This window comes from Pseudorasbora parva, chromosome 10 (genome assembly GCF_024679245.1).
Source record: "Pseudorasbora parva isolate DD20220531a chromosome 10, ASM2467924v1, whole genome shotgun sequence".
Classification (NCBI taxonomy): Eukaryota; Metazoa; Chordata; class Actinopteri; order Cypriniformes; family Gobionidae; genus Pseudorasbora; species Pseudorasbora parva.
In genome coordinates this window covers 28,425,488-28,444,876 of record NC_090181.1, presented here as the reverse complement: position 1 = coordinate 28,444,876, position 19,389 = coordinate 28,425,488, and the positions used below count along the sequence as shown (strand labels likewise).

At 38.1% G+C, this 19,389-nt stretch overlaps 1 protein-coding gene and 1 long non-coding RNA gene across 2 annotated transcripts in view; one reads left to right on the top strand and one right to left on the bottom strand.

Moving 5' to 3' along the window:
* Positions 1-7,714: 7,714 nt before the first annotated feature.
* Positions 7,715-9,309, bottom strand: LOC137091379 (uncharacterized). Its single transcript, XR_010908083.1, has 3 exons — positions 9,139-9,309; positions 8,490-8,533; positions 7,715-8,323 (listed from the first exon to the last, which is right to left on the bottom strand). It is a non-coding gene; the product is annotated as an uncharacterized lncRNA (long non-coding RNA).
* Positions 9,310-10,798: 1,489 nt separating this feature from the next.
* The window catches only part of ston2 (stonin 2), a 35,244-nt gene continuing 26,653 nt past the window's right edge, over positions 10,799-19,389 (top strand). Inside the window, exon 1 of the mRNA XM_067455734.1 lies at positions 10,799-10,869. The gene's annotated coding sequence lies outside the window, so the exon portion shown is untranslated. The remainder of the gene's footprint in view (positions 10,870-19,389) is intronic.

Below are 19,389 nucleotides of genomic sequence, written 5' to 3'. Positions count from 1 at the left end.
TTTAGGACCACATGCAAAATCTAATTCATATTTCATTATGTTGGATTCCATGCTACTGTGGCCTGATTCACATGCAAATAAATGACTGTACTGAGTACCGGATCTACTGTGTTTTAATGGACACACCATCCAGGTAGCACATTTCCTGAATCAAATCACTTCAAAACTTTATATGGTCTTTTGAGTCTGAGAGGCTGCTGGGATGGAGAAAGATGATTCTGATTCTAGAGCCCCTTTCACACTGCGATTCCGGCAAATACACGGATAATGCGACCCGGCATTTGTTCCCGGGTTGCTAGATTTGGTCCATTCACACTGCCAGCGAAATACCGTAATATGTGCACTTTTCACACACAACCCGTAACGGTCCCGGATCGAGTTGACACGTGACATCCTGATGTGACGTATAATGGCGAGCGATCTCAGCTTCAGCGCGCTGTGGCAAGGGGGGCGTGGTTCAGCGAGGTCTGCAGCGGGAGAGAGAGCCGCGGGACGAGCGGTAAGTGAGTGGGTTGGACGCAGATTAATAACACCTGTCTCTTGTTCCAGTAATGAGCACGGAGAGGGTATAAAACATTGGTGGAACCGGAGACCAGGGAGAGAGAGAGATCGGATGGTTGATGCCAAACCCCCACAGAGACTGAGTAACCGGAAGCCGGAAGTGCCGACCCGGAAGTGATCGTGTGATCGTGTTTATGTGAATCCACACCTTAGTGTGTGTTTTGAGTTATTGAGAAAATAAAGAGAATAGCATCAACCGTCCAGCCGACCCCCGTGTCCTCTTCCTTCCTCATTATATCGAACTTTATTACACGCGCATAGTAAGGAGCTCCGTGGTCTCGACTTGTGTCCAGTTTGCGCTCATTTCTGCTTGTTTAATTTTAGTTTCTTTTGTATACAAACACTCTCTGCGTTTAAAACACCGACTAGCTCTTCTGGCACTGCAGGGTTGTATTATTGAAAAAACAAGCTCTAGGAGTCGCACGATAACTACGTACACGTTGCGGCATTAGTTTCGGCTTTTTTTCACACAGCGCTCATCCCGAATACTGCAATATTACTAGGTCCCCGACCCGGGTCGAATTCGGTAATCAATCCCGGGACGTGGTTGCTTTCACACAGAAGGCGACCTGGCAATGTTCCGGGAATATTGCGGGTCCGACGTGCAGTGTGAAAGGGGCTCATGAGACCTAAATGGATATCAAAACCCCCCAAGGTGGTATCAGAATTATTTATTGACTCAGCCAAGTATACCAGCTTGCATACAAGGACAAATCACTTCTGATCATATGCCTCTGGAAGTATAAAAGGAAGCTGCCATATCTGAGACTTGGGCTGAGGTGAGGAGACTTGCTGAAGATGTACAGTAAATAAAATAAACATTGTCTCAACTGAGCCAGAGAGTTAGAACAATGCAGATCAGAAGTAGAAGTTCTGAACAGAGTTATTATCAAACCTCTCCTGTTGTGAAACATAATCAATAGGATGACAAGGTCAGAGCTTCTTCAAGAGCACCCTTGTCCATGAATTGGGTGAATGCCTAAAGCCTAGTTCACACTGCCCGATTTTTGCCCGGATTTTGAGTCGCCGACAGGTTTTGTGAAATCGCCGACAAATGCCCGAGATCATAGGCAAACCGGTGCTCGTGCACGTGAGTGACAATCACACAGTGTGAATAATCAAAGACGCGATCAGAGAGAATCGCTGACGCGTCGCCGACGCCCACGAGATATTTGGCATGCTAAATATCTGAACCTGTCGGCGATTGAAACTCCTGTGTGTGAAAAGAGTTCTGACTGAAAATTACATCGGCGATGACCGACAGCCAATGAAAGATTAAGATACAGGGCAGCAGGAGGTTCAGGGAGGAATTATAGAGCAGAATATCAGTATGTTAATAGATAATATTTACAATTCTATAAAACAGAAACAAAGGCCAAACATTTGCACATCCAGCCACAGCAGCAGCACATTACAAAATTGTTTATTTACCTCAAACTGTCTGCAGAACACAAGCCTGGCTCCCTCTGTGTCTCTCCAACAATTTCTTCGGCAATAATCTTTTTTCTTTTTCTCCACAAATCAGCGCACATGCAATTTGAAGCAAACTTTGTGCAGTTTATCATTTTTAATAACAATTCCAAGTCTTGCGCGAGAACTCCGACCTGACGCGTGTGTGATCTCGCGTTGTTTACTTGTCACATCGCACGTGCAGTTGGGAAACTTAGTTTACGCACCGGAGAGAGAGAGTTGTTGGCGATTCCCCTTGTTCAGTTATGCAGTGTGAACTCTGTCGTCAAACCATCGTGCAGTGTGAACACAGCAGTGACTGACTGATACCCCAGATAGACGATACTTACCCACCTACCTCACTTCTTAAACTCAACAAAGTACTCTCTCTCTCCCCCACTACGATCAATGCTGCCTACGCCATTGCCACAAGAAGGGAGAGGATCATTAGAGCCATGTTCTCTACAGCTTCCTGATTCACAAATGTCAACTGAACCTGTTGCTACACAACGTTCATTTACCATCCCAGTCTTTGGAGAATGCTCCTGTAGTGAATTTAAATCCAACTCAGTTTGGCAATGTCCCCTCTTGTTTATCACCGTTTATCAGTACTTCAACATCCATTATATCCAGTCTATCCATCCAATTATCAGCATGTAGCATGAAGCAGTGGGCCTGTTCCCATAGTTAAATGCAGGACAATGTATTTTCCCCATGGATGTTTTCAAATTATCCAATGCCTTTTCCTACTCTTGTCTTTCCAATGGCGGTATCATCATCAATTACTCATTTTATTTTGATACCTTCAGTTTAGCTTAGACCATTAAGACCATTCACTGGGCCTTCAGAATGTAACCGCTATTAGTAATGTTCCAGCCCTTGTTTGGCCCTCCATCCTTGATCCCGGCTAGAGATCCAATTGTGAGACAACCAGTAGCAGCAGCCCATGTTCAGCCTTCCCTTGTAGTTGGGCCTTCAAGATTAGCTGCAATCGAGAAACCTTAATTTTCATGTTTCAAAACTACTGATCCTCAATAATTTGGCATTAAAAATGTATTGCCTTCTGAGGAAACAGAACAATATAAAAATCATACTTTTATACATTTAGAGACAAACACTGGCATGTGCTCATGACCCCCAGCCTTATACTACAGCGCTCAAAGCCCTCCAAAGGAAGAATGAGCAGCCCCATCATTTAGTGTTGCGGGAGATGGCTTCCAATCAGAGCCTTCCAGCTATTCGTTCTGGGGATTGCCTTGGGTTCAGTCAGTTTGCACTATGAGTCCAGGCTCTGGTAGACATGCTTCAAACATGGGGTCAAGATGAAGAGGAAAGGAATTGGCATGTGCCTCTTATGTTCACTTGCTTTTAAGTAAACTTCCAGAACATGTTGTATAATGTCGTATAATGCATGTGAATGCTAACACAGGAGAGTATAAGAATTATTCTTGCAAGTTCTTGCGCATCTCTACGCCATATTGTGTACATTGACTTCTTTACAAGAAGTGATTGTCCACTGAAGTTGAACTGTTGGAACACTAAGGTCCTGTCCCAAATGGCACCCTAAACCCTCACGGTCTTCCTCTGAGTCCGCACTTTCACAACATAATGGCACTTTCACTGCTGGGTAGAAGTCAGCTGCGGAACCCGCACCAGTCTCGTGAGATTCCCCTTTGCGGCTTCTATGTGCCCTTGATGTGCACTTCAGCTGAGCCCGCAAGTTCGCGAGCTACGCCGAGGACTTCTACCCGGCAGTTAAAGCGGCATTACGTTGTGTAAGTGTAGACTCAGAGGAAGACCGTAAGGGTTTCGGGATTTAGCCATTTGGGACAGGAAGGCTGTGTTCCAACAGCCTTCGGTGCATGATCCCTTCCAGTAAATTAGGTCAATGTACACGATATGGCATAGAGATGTGCGATAACTCTCATTGTTCTCATATTCTCATGTGTTACCATTCACATGCATAATATGACTGACAGACTGCAATGGTTGGAGTTAAAAATCTTCATTTGTGTTTTACTGAAGAAACACAATCACCAATGGGGCAACACCGTATTTAGTCAGCCACCAATTGTTCAAGTTCTCCCACTTAAAAAGATGAGAGGCCTGCAATTTTAATCATAGGTACACTTTAACTATGAGAGACCGAAAAAAAGAGGAAAAAAAATCCTGAAAATCACATTTTTTAATTTATTTGATTTTTAAAGATTTTATTTGCAAATTATGGTAGAAAATAAGTATTTGGTCAATAACAAAAGTTAATCTCAGTACTTTGTTATATACCTTTTGTTGGCACTGACAGAGGTCAAACATTTTCTGTAAGTCTCCACAAGGTTTTTAGACAACACTGTTGCTGGTAGTTTGGCCCATTCCTTCAGGCAGATCTCTTCTAGAGCAGTGATGTTTTTAAATTGTCGCTGGGCAACACGGATTTTCAACTCCCTCCAAAGATTTTCTATGGGGTTGAGATCTGGAGACTGGCTAGGCCACTCCAGGACCTTGCCCGGGCGGTGTGTTTGGGATCATTGTCATGCTGAAAGACCCAGCCACATTTCATCTTCAATCCCCTTGCTGATGGATTTTTACTCAAAATCTAATGATACATGGCCCCATTAATTCTTTCCTTCACACGGATCAGTCATCCTGGTACCTTTGCAGAAAAACAGCCCCGAAGCATGATGTTTCCAGCCCCATGCGTCACAGTAGGTATGGTGTTCTTTGGATGCAACTCAGCATTATTTCACCTTCAAACATTCTATTTAGGTTTAATCTGACCATAGGGCAGTCTCCCAGTACTCTTCTGGATCATCTAAATGCTTCAACTTGGGTGCATTGCTTCAGCAAACTTCAGATGGGCCACGACATGTACTGGCACTGCAGGATTTGAGTCCCTGGCAGCGTATGTTACTGATGGTAGCCTTTGTTACTTTGGTCCCAGCTCTCTGCAGGTCATTCACTAGGTCTCCGAGTGTGGTTCTGGAGATTTTTGCTCACCGTTCTTGTAGTAATTTTGACCCCACAGGGCGAGATCTTGCGTGGAGCCCCAGATCGAGGGAGACTATCAGTGATCTTGTAAGTCTTCTATTTCTAATAATTGCTCCCACAGTTGATTTCTTCACACCAAGCTGCTTACCTATTGCAGATTCAGTCTTCCCAACCTGGTGCAGGTCTACAATTTTCTTTCTGGTGTCCTTTGACAGCTCTTTGATCTTGGCCATAGTGGAGTTTGGAGTCTAACTTTTTGAGGTTGTGGACAGGTGTCTTTGAGGTCATTCTCAAAGAAGTTACAGGTCTGTGAGAGCCAGAAATCTTGCCTTTTGTAGTTAAGTAAATATTTATTTTCCCCCATAATTTGCAAATGTGATTTTTCTGGATTTTTTTCTCATGTAAAAATCTTGTGGAGACTTACAGAAAACGTTTGACCTCTGTCATTGCCAACAAAGGGTATATAACAAAGTATTGAGATGAACTTTTGTTATTGACCAAATACTTATTTTCCACCATAATTCGCAAATAAAATTCTTTAAAAATCAGACAATTCGTTTTTTTTTCCTTTCTCATTCTGTTTCTTATAGCTGAAGTGTACCTATGATTAAAAGTGCAGGCCCCTCTTATATTTTTAAGTGGGAGAACTTGCACAATTGGTGGCTGACTAAATACTTTTTTGCCCCACTGTATATCTTGGATGCCCTGGGGGTAAGCAGATACACATAACATTTTCATTTTTGGATGAACTATCCCTTTAAGAACCTGAGCTATAAAAGAGAGCACCTCTGAGCTTCTATTTATTTTGAGGCTGTATTCTCTGAAGATAAACTTCTTTGTCAATACAGTTGTAATTGAGGAGGGCTCAGATATATGACTACAGGAATGAAGTGATGACTATTCAAAGGGAGGGCAGATGCCCGCCGTCCCTGGCAACAGTGAGAGACTGCACGGGCGTCACTAGTAGTTATGCAACGTGCTAACACAGACAGCCGAGAGTGAGAGAGACTGAGCGCTTTCATTAAGGACTCTGAGAGCTCTGCAGGGGTCTCTGCCATTTCACGTACAGAGCGCCAGAAATCACCCTGCTGCTATTGCTAAAAATAAAGCGTTCCTTTCACTGACGGATGTGGTGACTTAAAAGTTGTTTTGTGTTTACTTTTTTACCTTCTTATTCTCTTCCCTCTCAGGGTTCCTGGGAAAAGGTCCCTGGCTTTTTCAAAGCATGACAGGTTGATAGACAGGAATGGGTTCAAAGAGCCTGTAACCTTAACACACAGCTGTCTGACGTCTTAGTGATCATACAGGCTGATACCTGTGGATTGGAAACAGAAACAGCTAGCCGGTTTTTATATGATATTGTTAGTCATTGCTCAGAACCTCAAACCTAAAATATGGGGGCTGTTTTGAAGATATGCACTGGGGTTTGGTGGTGTAAATAATTTCATGTTTTAATTTAATTGAATGCTTTTCAGATTATTTCCAAATGGTCAATTTGCAATACATGTATGTTTTTTTTTTTTTTTTTATGAAAAACGACAACATATACAGTATGTGGCTCGACGTAGACACTTGGTCTTAAATTTAAGTTAAATTTAATGGCAGTTGTTATAAGAACGTTGGCGCCCCCTGTAGGACAAATGTATGTTTTGCATAAAATAGGCTATCACTCATTCCTCACACACTTTATTCACAAATGTAAAAAAAAGTCATGCATCTTAACTTAGAATTTTTATGATTTCTTCCTAGGGATTGCTGTTTAAAAGTTTGGCACATATATGCCAAAACACTAATTTACATCCAACAGATGGCGTAATGCATGCATGTAATTCATTGTTAAATATAATCATTTATGTAAATATATTTTTATATATTTCAAACTAAGAAAGCTCATGGGTTAACACACAACTCACAATTTTTAGAACGCACAGCTCTCACTTTAACAATAATATAATACATAATATAACATAAACTTGAGTAACACTTTATTTTACAGTGCCCTTGTTATGTAGGCTACTTCCCACATGGAAAGAACCTATATAAACATATATGTTTTAATATAGGATTTGATATAGGTTTTTAATATATGTGACATATATAAAATTGGCCGTTTTCCTATATTATATGTACATATATGCACATATATGTACATATATGCACATATATGTGTGCATATATGCACCTATATGTTCACCTACACTGTAAAAAAATGAATTACAGTATATTAATGTTAATTATAATTTATTAAACTGTGGAAAAACGGATCAATTATGTTAAATTACACATAAAACATTAAATTTTCAATCAAATTTATTTTACAAACCTGCTGTCCATCTACAGTAATTTACTTTTAAAATATATGTTTTCTATGTACAATAACTAAGATATTATTTATAAAAATGCAGTAAGCACATCAATTCAAAAACATGTTTGCATATTTACAGTATTAATATTTATTTGAACAGAACCACTCACAACTTCAACCTCTAAATTAAGTAGGCCTACTTGTACATAAATAGCAACCTTTACAGCCAATTTCTGTTAAATTTACAAAATATTGTACAGAAACTGCACATTTACATTATTAGTCATTTTACATAACACATATGTCAAGTTACTTCAGTTGTAGGAAATACAAGCTTAGTATATAATTTAGAATATGCAAAAATATCTACATTAAAAGACAATTAACTTTCTTTTATACTGTCACATTGCAGTTATTATTTTATACATGTACAATTAAATTTTATCCAAAGCAACTTACAAATGAAGAGTATGGAAGCAGCAATAAGTGCAGTGACAATTTTTAGTTAGTCTAGCAGTTTTGTTAAACAGAAAAGAGCTAGTTTTATGGGTCATGTGTTCACAAAAGAATGCATCTTTAGTGGTCTCCTGAAAATGGCTGGAGTTAGTCAGGTTATTCCACCAGCATGGAACAGTCCAGATAAAGGTCTGTGAAAGTGATTTTGTGCCTCTTTGGGATGGCACCACAATGCGCCATTTGCCTTCACAGCGCAAGTCTTCACAGTGCATCAGCAAACACTGATGCCAGTGGCTGGAACATGAGCTTGGATGAGTTGTGTAGCATGTTTCGATAGGAATGGCCTGATCATCCCAATGCTGTACAAGGAAAATCTAAAGATCGGGCAGTTCTAGCAATGTGGTCTGTGAAGATTAACTGATCAGTTATAACACAAAGGTAGGGCTGGCTGAAACCACGAGCACTTCCGTCATGGCGAGGTTCAGTTGAAGGTAAAGGTCATCCAGGTGAAGGTCGGAAATTTCCATCAAGCAGGCTGAGATGCGAGCAGCTACGGCTGATCATCCGCTGGAATGAAGGGTAGAGAGCTGTGTCAGGATAGCAGTGATAGGAAAAGCCATGTTTCTGAATTATTCTAGTTGCAATTATAACAAAATACTATTCAAAACAGCTGCATTATAAGATGCAAACAAAGAATTTGTTGAATGAGAAGAACAGTGCCCTTATTCCACACCTGCAATGCTCACCTGCTGTAGACCTCCAGTCTTTCCACAGGACCTGAAATCACACAAAAAAGCATAAAAAAATAATACAAATAAAAAAATAGGACTATTACATGAATTAAAACATGCCAGCATGTTTTACTGAGACCAAAAACCTCAACCTAATGTGATCTGGAAGCTGAGCTAAATTTACAGTATTTATAATTAAAGTAAAATTATATTACTTTGACTTAACGTTAGCTGCATCATATAACTCTCTAGGGGTGTAACGTAACTGTCCAATCATCTGGATCGATGATAATATAATATATTTTCATTTTTCCAGAGCTATATATATATATATATATATATATATATATATATATATATATAGGTCTATAGTTAATCGATAACGTTAGTTCATTGTTTCAAAAGATATAATGACGGTAACATAACTACCACATACAACCTTTCAAACTTTATGAATAGCTAAGTTAATCTTTCTTGGTTAAACAGATGGAAAATTGAAAGAGGCCTGAACTGCTATAATTTTCAGTGTTTTACTCTCAACGCCAGTTATGTGACTGAACAACGATTAGAAATGTTAACAACAGCTTTAAAACAACCAACAACATCAATGTGCAGCCACACGATATAAATATCATAGAATGAGACTCTTACCTCAGCCCAGTGATCGGTTGATATGATGGCCGCTGCTTGTCAAAAGTCGCTGTAGTTGCCGAGACATTCTCGCTGAAATGGCGCGTTATTTTTCCTCACATAGTTCCGAGATCCTGCTCACGGCTGCTCAAATCCAGTTAATCTCACGACTCACTTCACGAGTGTAGTTTAGCCTAAAATAAAATAAAATCACTCGCTCTAACATCACTGTAACGTTACCTCTCCGCAAACTGTTGTGGGCGTGACTAACGGAAAATTAACCGGCAGCCAATTTGAAACTGCGTCACGCGCGCGCGCATGCAAGCACACGCACACACACACACACACACAGCTGCATTTGCAACTGGATTTGGAAACCCATCAAATGTACATGAATAGATGTGGTTAGGAAATTTAGGGGAGAATTAGTCAGTGCAAAAAATTATCAAAATTAGCTTCTTTTTTTTGTTTGCAAGGTTAAAGGTTAAAAGATTAGTAGCTACAATCCAATTTATAGTTAGACTAATATGTATAGGCCTAATGTACAAATACTATTATTTAGCCTAAAACAACTCACTAACCAACACATTATCTTAAATGGTAAGTAAAACATGTTGAATGACTGCTGATTTCTGTAGTTAAACATTCGTTTACTTTTTTCTAATTTTACAGAAAAAAATCTGTAAAATATTAATCACACTTTTATGTAGGCTAAAATTACATATTATTCTGTAAAAATCCATCTTAAAAAAAACAAACAGATGTAATAGGCTACCAGAATACAAGCAATTCCTGTAAATTTAATAGTCGAAATTTAAATTACAGCGAATATCTGTAAAACACCAGGCATTTCTTGTACAATGAAAAAACAGGAAAATTCTGTAAAAACAAAAAACAAAACAAATAATACAGACCATAACCTGTAAAATTACATTGAGCTATGACCGGATCCTGCCATGAGCTGAGACATATCTTGTATATATGGCTTATATGTGGATATAAAGAAGCAATACAGGAGACCTATATGGCCTGATATGCACATATATGCACCTCAATTTTACCTATATGTGGAATATATATGTGCATATATGCAGCATACATATTATCATATATGTACATATATGCAGCATACATATTATATATGTGCATATATGCAGCATACATATTGACATATATGTGCATATATGCAGCATACATATTGACATATATGTGCATATATGCAGCATACATATTGACATATATGTGCATATATGCAGCATATATGTACATATAAACTGCATATATGTTTCATATATGCGCATATATCCTCATATAGGTTCTTTCCATGTGGGTTACCATAATAACAGTAAATTATGCATAATTATATGCCCTTATCTTTACCCTATTGTAAGTAGGCTATATGTAGTTACTTAATATTACTCGGTGCTTAAATATTACAAAGACACCCTCAAATAAAGTGTACCTTAAACTTTTATTTAGACGCACTTTTTAATCCATGTGATGCGTTTAGGGGCAACCATACAACCAGAGCCATGAGCGAGGGATAAATGCGGACAAATTTCTTCGACAGTCTACCTGATTGGACGTTTCAAGCAGCGCTGCTATAACTGTCCAATCATGTGATAACAAAGTGGTCATCGAACAGCGCTGCTTCAACTGTCCAATCAGATGTGAGTAAGGTGGGGCATTAGCGCTGATTCACCGGGAGCGAGTGAGAGCCACAATCTGCTTAGACTCAACAGCACGGAATCGGTATGTAAATATTCCCTTGTACTTTTTGTTGTCCGGTGGCTGTGTTATATACAACACTGTCGACTTACTTTGCGTAATTGTCGTGAATTATTTTCAGAAATATATATTATGGGATAAATATTTAAGTTACATAAGTTACCATGAAACTAGCCTGTCTCGCATGTTGCAACAGGTTGTTGTAAGCGCGTGTGCTTTGTTTACATTGGTAGCAGGATATATGTGTGAGAGTAATACGTGACAAAAAGTTATCAAATGGTAGAGTACACGGATGGAAGATGGTTTTATGTGAAGTAAATGTAATAAGGAGACTTTTTAAGTTGTTTTAGTGCCACTGTTACGTGTCGAAGCATGTCTTACTCATTTGATAACAGATCAGAGCAGATTGTTGTGTGCTCAGCACAGATTATGACGATTGTGAAAGGAAAAAAATGATCATATCTGAATATTCTGTTTTGGGACACGAGTATTTTGTGCAGTTAAAATGATTAGAAATGTAAAATGAAGCCCCAGTGCTTATTTTGTTGTTCACTGCGGTCTGCTTCGATTTAATAATGCGTGAATGCATCGCTATAACATCTTATTTTAGATTTACTATTATTGCACAATTTTTGCATATTTAGAATTTTTTAAGTTTTCATCGGTGATTTTGAATTTACTACATTTACTACATTTACCATAACCGCAGTTTAAAAAAATAAATAAAGTTGATTAGGATGGAAACTTCTTGAAACGAGATGATTTCAGCATCGTTTCATACTTTTGTGATTAAAATGTACATGGTTTTAATAAAGACAATATACAATCAGATTAAGACGTCTGCTTTTTTTAGTGTCAGTATGCAGGCTGTATTAAAAGTTTAGTGGGGAAAAAGGTTGATGGCTCTGTACTGCAAAGATTTTTGTCAAATCAAGTGCTTTTTAAAGCTGGGATTCTAAAATACCCCTTCTCTAATACCACTTTGATAATACCAACTAAATTAAAAGGAGAACAACTTTGATATGTCCCACCTCAGTTTCTATAGGAAATCCATCAATAGATGAAAGAAAATGGTTCTTGTGAAGTGGGTGCACGACAGTGGTGGATAATACTGAAGTTACCAAAGGTTGTTGTTGTTGGTAATTGCAATAGCTCGTAACAATGGTACTTTTGCAGACACTGTGGTTATCGTGGTAAATGTTTGTAAGAGGTGTTCGGTTCCTCAGAGAGTGCTGAAACTGAAACTGCTGTGAGAAGCATGTGGAGGTGGTGGTGCCGATGTTTTTGTTGTTTTGTAGGTATGTGAATAACAGCATGTCAGAAACCTTTTCTTGCTGAGTCATTGCTAGAATTGGGCTTGTAGGGTTTACTTTTGTCTATGTAGAAACGCACACAACACACATGAATATCAATATCATTGTTGGGATTTTCCAGGCTATGACGCACCACTCTATTTAGTTATTTAAATCAATATGGCTTATCAGATACGAATCAATACATAATGAATGAATAGACCGTATGAACCTGGTCAGGTATTAACATTGACATTTTCGAAACTATACTAACTAAAATATACGTACTTTACCTCCTGCCTACATTAAAGGCACAATATATAGTATTTTTCAGATTAAAATATAAAAAAAAAACACTAGAACAATGTTATATATTTTGTTGACTTGTGTACTTACTTTATCCCAAATGTTTTCAAGAATGTTTAAATCCAGAAAAAATAAGCAATTTTAACCTGGACACGGACCATGTCTGCGTCTTTTATTAATTGCATCATACCAGCGTTACCCTGGATCTTTTTAATTTATTTTGTATAACCCATGGAAGCACCAAAGGGACTTTAATATATTATGTGTTTTATTAAACAGGTGAGCAACTATATTGATACATTCATTGACAGAAAACGAATCATTATTAAATAGCTCAACAGTTATATTATTTAAATCTAATTTTCTTGATTTACCGTGAGTACAATGTTTTACCATCCCTAATATCGATCTAGCTGACTGCAGTGTGCAACAACTCTGCATGTGTCTCATAGTAGCATTATAACATAACTTTCAGCACTCTCAAATGTATCTAATATGATAAAAAAGTGCTATGTTTCCCCACATATGCTTGAGCGGAAGAAGCAGACGTCTGCAGCATGATAAAAGCTCTGCTTAATCAAGGTCTCTCTCGCCAAAATATTACACATTGTGGCTTTAACTCAATTATGTTTAGTCTCATTAGGTAAAAAGAAATGGTATAGTTGTCAGCATACACTATTAATTTTCATACACTGGCTACATTACCGCAAGGCATTGTTGTTGGAGGTAAATGTCCTTCATTAGCTGCATTTATTTTTCCCAGGTGGTGGATTGACCTTTTTACCTATACGTGGATTCAGTTACTTATATATGTTTTTACAGTTCTACTTGTTTTGGAACTGGTGGCATGTGTCTTTGAAGACGGAGCGCAGCAGGATTTTCTGGTAGTGTCTGGAGATTATGGTGTTATTCATGTGAGCTTTGCTGCTCTGTAAACAGTTTCTCTGTGAACTTGGCATGGAGCTGAGAACTTTTGGGAGGCAGGGGGGTGTAGGCGCTTTTTTATTAAAATCGAGCCACTCTTTGTTGTCTTTTGGTGCATTGCTGAGTTTTAGTGAGACAGCTCAGCAAGCCCACTCCATGACATAAAGCTGTAGGGAATGGCAGAGTCTCTCCTGCTAGGCACAGTAGGGGACATTTGCAGGAGTTAGATGATCTGGCTCTGCACCATCCAAAAATTAATATCTCAGTATTTTTTGGTTGAATGGCGATACGCGGTATATATTTATATAGATTTTACCTCCCATCCAAATAGAAAATACCGGGATTTATACCCGATATAAAAAATAATAATTATATATAATTTAATTTCACATCCTGCCCAGTGATGTCCTAAAAACAATGTTGGTATTGAAGACTATAAACAAATACGGTGAATGCAATGTAGGCTATGCAATATATTTTGTGTAAATTGGGGGTTTATACAATCTAAAAACAAAATTAATCATTTTGTTTTTAAATTCACTAAACTAAAAATGAAAATAAAAACATGTATATCAGCCTATATTTATATACATTATCCCGTTATAATGTTCACTTTCATAAAAATATACTTACTTGTAAAAAAAAAAAGTTGGGATTTAAAATAAAAAATATATCAGTATATTGTACAAACTCGATATACCGCCCAGCCCTAATTGCTACACCATAGACCCAATATTATTTTAGGATTTTTAAAAAATGCTATTATAGTATTTATTAATATATTGAATTGGCTGTTATTTTAATATTTTCGTTAAATATAGTTTTTATTTTAATTTTAATTCATGTTGAAGTGATATTGATATGTGCTTTTTTAATTTAGTTTTTGCCTTTAAAATTTTACATTTTTAGTAATTTTAGTTCAACTTATTTAATTTCAATTGGATGTCAAGACAAGATTTTTAAGATTTGCAATATGCTTTTTCTCTGTGATTGTGAATGTTAAACTAATTTGAGCTACAAATCAATGTGTTATGATTAGGATAATTAAGTAAAAAAAATATGCTAATATGTTTTTGTACAGCTAAAATAACTGGAACGAGATGTGACTGTAAGCCTCAACACAATCATGGGCTCTTCTGTTAAGAAAAAAGTGAATGGGAGGCTGAACTGAGCTCTGTTGGCTTCTCATGATGAGATGTACCTGATGCTTGTGCTTTGCACTACTGTCACATTTGTGGACTGTGACCACCATGCATCTTGAGGTCCAGGTGTGGCTTGACATAGGAGCACCACCACAAAGATAATAACTGTTTGTTCCTGCATTTCTAGACACTTTAGACACTGTTTTTCCAGTTTGGTTTGTTTGTCTTTACTCCAATCCTTCTATCCATTGCGTGAGTGAGTCAAACTCAAGACTGTGAGCAGTGACAGAAGGAAATTATGCAGCGTCTGAAAGCACAGTCTCAATAATGATGTCATGCATGATCATGAGCTTGCGGATGGTCGTGCGAGTGAAAGATTGGACACAGTGAGAGAGTATTGCAGGCCGGCCCTGCCAAACGTCCCAATATTGTGCACATATCTTGTGGATGCCTGCATGCACCACTGACATAACTGACAGACTGCCAAAGCCCAAGCCTGTTGGAGTCTAAGAAGTGGATAGAAGTTTTGTACGATTTTGCAACTGCAAACATTGGTGTTGCTTTGAAATTCTGGCGGTGCACTCTGAAGGCTCTAGACAGAGTGCAACTAAAATGCCGAGAATTAAATATTTGCACAATAATTACAAATCTTGTCAGATCTGTGCCTCTGTGTGTGTTTGTCAAACTTGAATAAGGCAAATTGTCAGGGTTCTGTCACTGGGGACAGAGCTCCCTCTGACAGTCTTTTTGTCTTTTGATTGTGAGCATGCGGTTCCGGGTTTGCAAACGGTTTGTGTTTTTCATCAGCCTCATGCTTTCATGTTTATCATGTCTTGTGTGGACACGCATTGCTCTCATTGGCTGTGTATGTGTGTCATGTTTTGTTTGAGCACATGGCTTGTGATCGTGTTTACTGACTCTTGTTGTTCACTTGTCATGTTTGGTGTGAGCATATGGCTTATGTTTGTTTTTATGTGCCTCCTGCCTGTTGTCTTAACCCCGCCCACTTTGTTACCTGATTATTGGTTCAGTTGCCCCACCTGCTCTCCTTTGTTACCCTCCGTGCTCCCCTCTTAATGGCTGCCTCCGAAAAGTTGACTTGTTGCTTTGCTGCCTTATCAGACAATGGCTGTGTCCGAAACCATGAAAATAATGCCTTCGGGGGACACATTTGAAGGCACCAAGGCCCGTCCGAATCTAATTTTTGCTTCACTTCCTGAGATACCCTCATCTGATTGATTTTTGAAGGCAGTAGGGCTGTGCGATATTGAAGAAAAAAGCGATATGCAATATCTTGTTAAATAATGCGATATTCGATATGCGATACGATATAGCAATTAGTGTGTAAAATCTATTTAAAATCTATTAAAACAATTATTTAAAAACTGATAATTAAAACATTTGTGTTTCACATTCTTTTTGGGAAAACTTCTGAGAGTGACCAGCAGTGTCGTTCACTTTTCAGTGTGTGTTTGTGTGTGTCAGACAGCGCAAGACTGCAAGTTATTGTTGCAATAACAGTCCACAAAACACTGGCTTACAAGTCATTGTCTGATGAGGCAGCAAGGCAACGAGTCGGCAGCCTAGGTTTTCGGATGCAGCCAATGACTTGTAAGGCAGCGTTTGTTCATGAAGGCACCTCACAAAATTGACTTCGTACTGACTTCTAAGACAGTGTAACAGTTTAATGATCTACAGCAAAAGCGAGCGAGCTGTGGTGAGAACAAAACAAATATTTAAAGATAGCTGCAAGCAACAATACCGGGGCCAAGCGCAAAGAAGGCAATAAGACATGCAAACATGGCTGGGAGTGTCAGATTAACTGCAACAATTAGCCATTAAAGACCATTTAAATAATTTAGGTAAAATGGCTGTAAATTATAAATACAGTAAATTAAAATGGTCTAATGGTTTATCACTTTTTACCAATAGGTGGCACAGTTATAAAATGCATGTGGCGTGGTCAGAACAAGGGAACAATGACACATGCAAAGTTTGGTGTCAATATGTCAAAGCATTGCAGAGATACAACCTCAAGAGTCATTTTGGAATCATTCCTCAACTTCGTCGCAGTGCTATATGAAAACGGTTTTGTCTATTAATGCAAAACTCTTGACTCAACTTCCATAACTTTTTGACAGCACGTTCTGAATATGATACGATTCGTTTTTGGTGAAAATTGGACAAACAGTCTAGGACGAGTTAGAAAAAGTAGATTTTTAACAAATAACAAGATGGAGGACAGGAAGGTTTGCCAAATATGGTGAAATTGGTATCTCTGTTCTCAGCATAAGCCAAGGAATGTATTATGACCAGTTTCATTACAATAGGCTATATGTAATCAAAAGTTATTAGCATTGTTGTTATTTTGTTATGACTTTTTGTCGGTTCTGGTTTAATTTTCGTCACTGCCTAGTTTGAAAAAGTCGTTTTTTTTCCCCAGAAAAAATTCAAAATGGCGGGATTTTTTTCATGACGGAAAATAATGTCATAGGGTGCAATCAAATTTTTTGCTATACATAGGGTGATTTTAGGGTGATTGGGACACTTTGCCATTGAGGTGACTTGGAAAACCTTTCCCAATCCCTCTGAATTCACCTTATTGAGACTACAAGCTAGTTAAAGCGGGCAAATTGAGCTTAATCGCTGTACTTTTAAAACAATCCATATCAGACATTATGCAACAAGACGAGCCACCTGGCAGAAGCCCCTCGCATGACGTGAATTCACATCTGTTGTGAAGTGAATGTCATGTGCAAATGAAGCGATTTTCACGGGCAAATTATGGAAGTAAATTCAAAATGTTCAAGCGTCCAACTACTTGTGATAATAGTGCTATTTAATTGTGCAAGTCGCGTCTGGTGTGAAATTTTGGACAGGTAGTGGTGCCAGAGGGATTTAGTTAGAGACTTCAAATTTGCTATGGTGACAGATCAGACTGTCTTCTATCAGTCTCCCAAATTTCTCAACTTTTTACCATGAGGTTCTATGGACTGCCATAGACTCAAGAGCGGAAGAAGAAGAAACAAAATAATAATAACAGGAACGCCAACAATAACAATAGGTGCCTCCGCATCTTTGCTAGAAATAACATCAGAAGTGAAAAATGTTGGTAAAAATGTATTTACACACAAACTGACCAGCAAATGCAACGGATGCCATCTTTTTTTGTCACGCTATCTTTACCTGTCACAGAATGGAACGCACAGGATTGTGGGATTCAAAGGCAGCAAAGGATACATGTTGTCTCTCAGGAGACAGAAAGTGAAGCTAACATTAGATATGAACTTGCCTTGATGCATTTTCCAGGTTTTGGATACAACCTATGTGTGCTCGAAAAAAAAAAAAAAAAGCCTCGCCTCATCCCTTCACCACAAACCTGAAACAAATAGGTTCATAAATATCAGACTCAAACTGATGATGAGTAATTGACTGACTTTATTTTTTTCCCAGTCATATCTGACTGACTCAATATTAACCATAAAGCAATTGATGTAATATTTACTTTAGATTTGTAATTACTGATTTTAGGTTTACGTTTACAACAGAGGATTGTTGCAGTAGATGCTATTTTATTGGGAAAAAATAACACATTAAAATAATTTGATGCACCTGTCCCATGCCAGACCTATGTAGTTCATCTTACATTCCATAGTCTTTAGTTGATTGGTGACAAATATGATGCAGGACAAAAATCACTGCATCATGTAGCCTTATGCAATGATAATGCCACCAAAATACTATAGTTAAACTAAAGTTTAAGTTTTTAATGTTGTTTATATGTCTGTGGTGTTTTTAATCTGCTTTCAGTCAAACCATGTGCAAATTCAACATCATTGCTGAGTATTTTCTCCTTAAAACTGCAGTGAACCAACCAAAGCAGGGCTGGTAAACGATTAATTGCGATTAATAGCATCTAAAATAAAAGTTTGTTTACACATAATAATTATATGTGTGTGCGCTGTGTATAAAAAATCTTAAATATACACATGCATGTGTTTGTTTCTATATACATAATAATTATACACAGCACACACAGATATATTTATTATGTAAACACAAACTTTTATTTTTCATGCGATTAATCGTATAACAGCCCTAAACAAAAGACAGTCTCAAAAATCTCAGTGTTTATGTCACAAACTACCCTGTGTCCAAACACTTCAACGTGGGTTTCTGTTGATACACTCTAAAAAATGCTGGGTTAAAAACAACCCAAGTTGGGTTGAAAATGCACCGACCCAACAATTGGGTTGTTTTAACCCAATGGTTGAGTTGTTCTTACCCAGCAATTGGGTTGTCTTAAGCAACATTTAACCCAACCACTGGGTTAAAACAACTCAACCACTGAGTTAAAACAACTCAACCATTGGGTTAAAACAACTCAATTGTTGGGTCGGTGCATTTTCAACCCAACTTGGGTTGTTTTTAACCCAGCATTTTTTAGAGTGTATGAAAAATCTGGTACATATAGTAATATAATGGGTGAATTATGTATATGATGTGTATTATGATATGATAAACTTTCTGCCTTTCTCCACTGACGTTCTATGATGTTTCAGAGCGTTTCTAAGGATTTTTAGAAGGCGGACTAAAATGGCGAACGGGAACGTGGTTTGTGTAACATTAGCAACGCATTATTAGCTGTTTGATAACTTAGTCAGGCAAAAGGCTAATCATATTAATTATATGTGTCCGGTGTTGTAAAGAGCGCAACCAGAGAGAATCAGTCGGGTGAACCAATGATTCAATGGCCCATTCATAATGAGATCCATTAGGTATTGGACTTGAAGCTGCACTACAGTGTATGACATCAGCGAGAGCGATTAGAGAGCAGACGGCTCTGCTTTCGAATCGCTTCTGCGGTACTTTAATGTCAC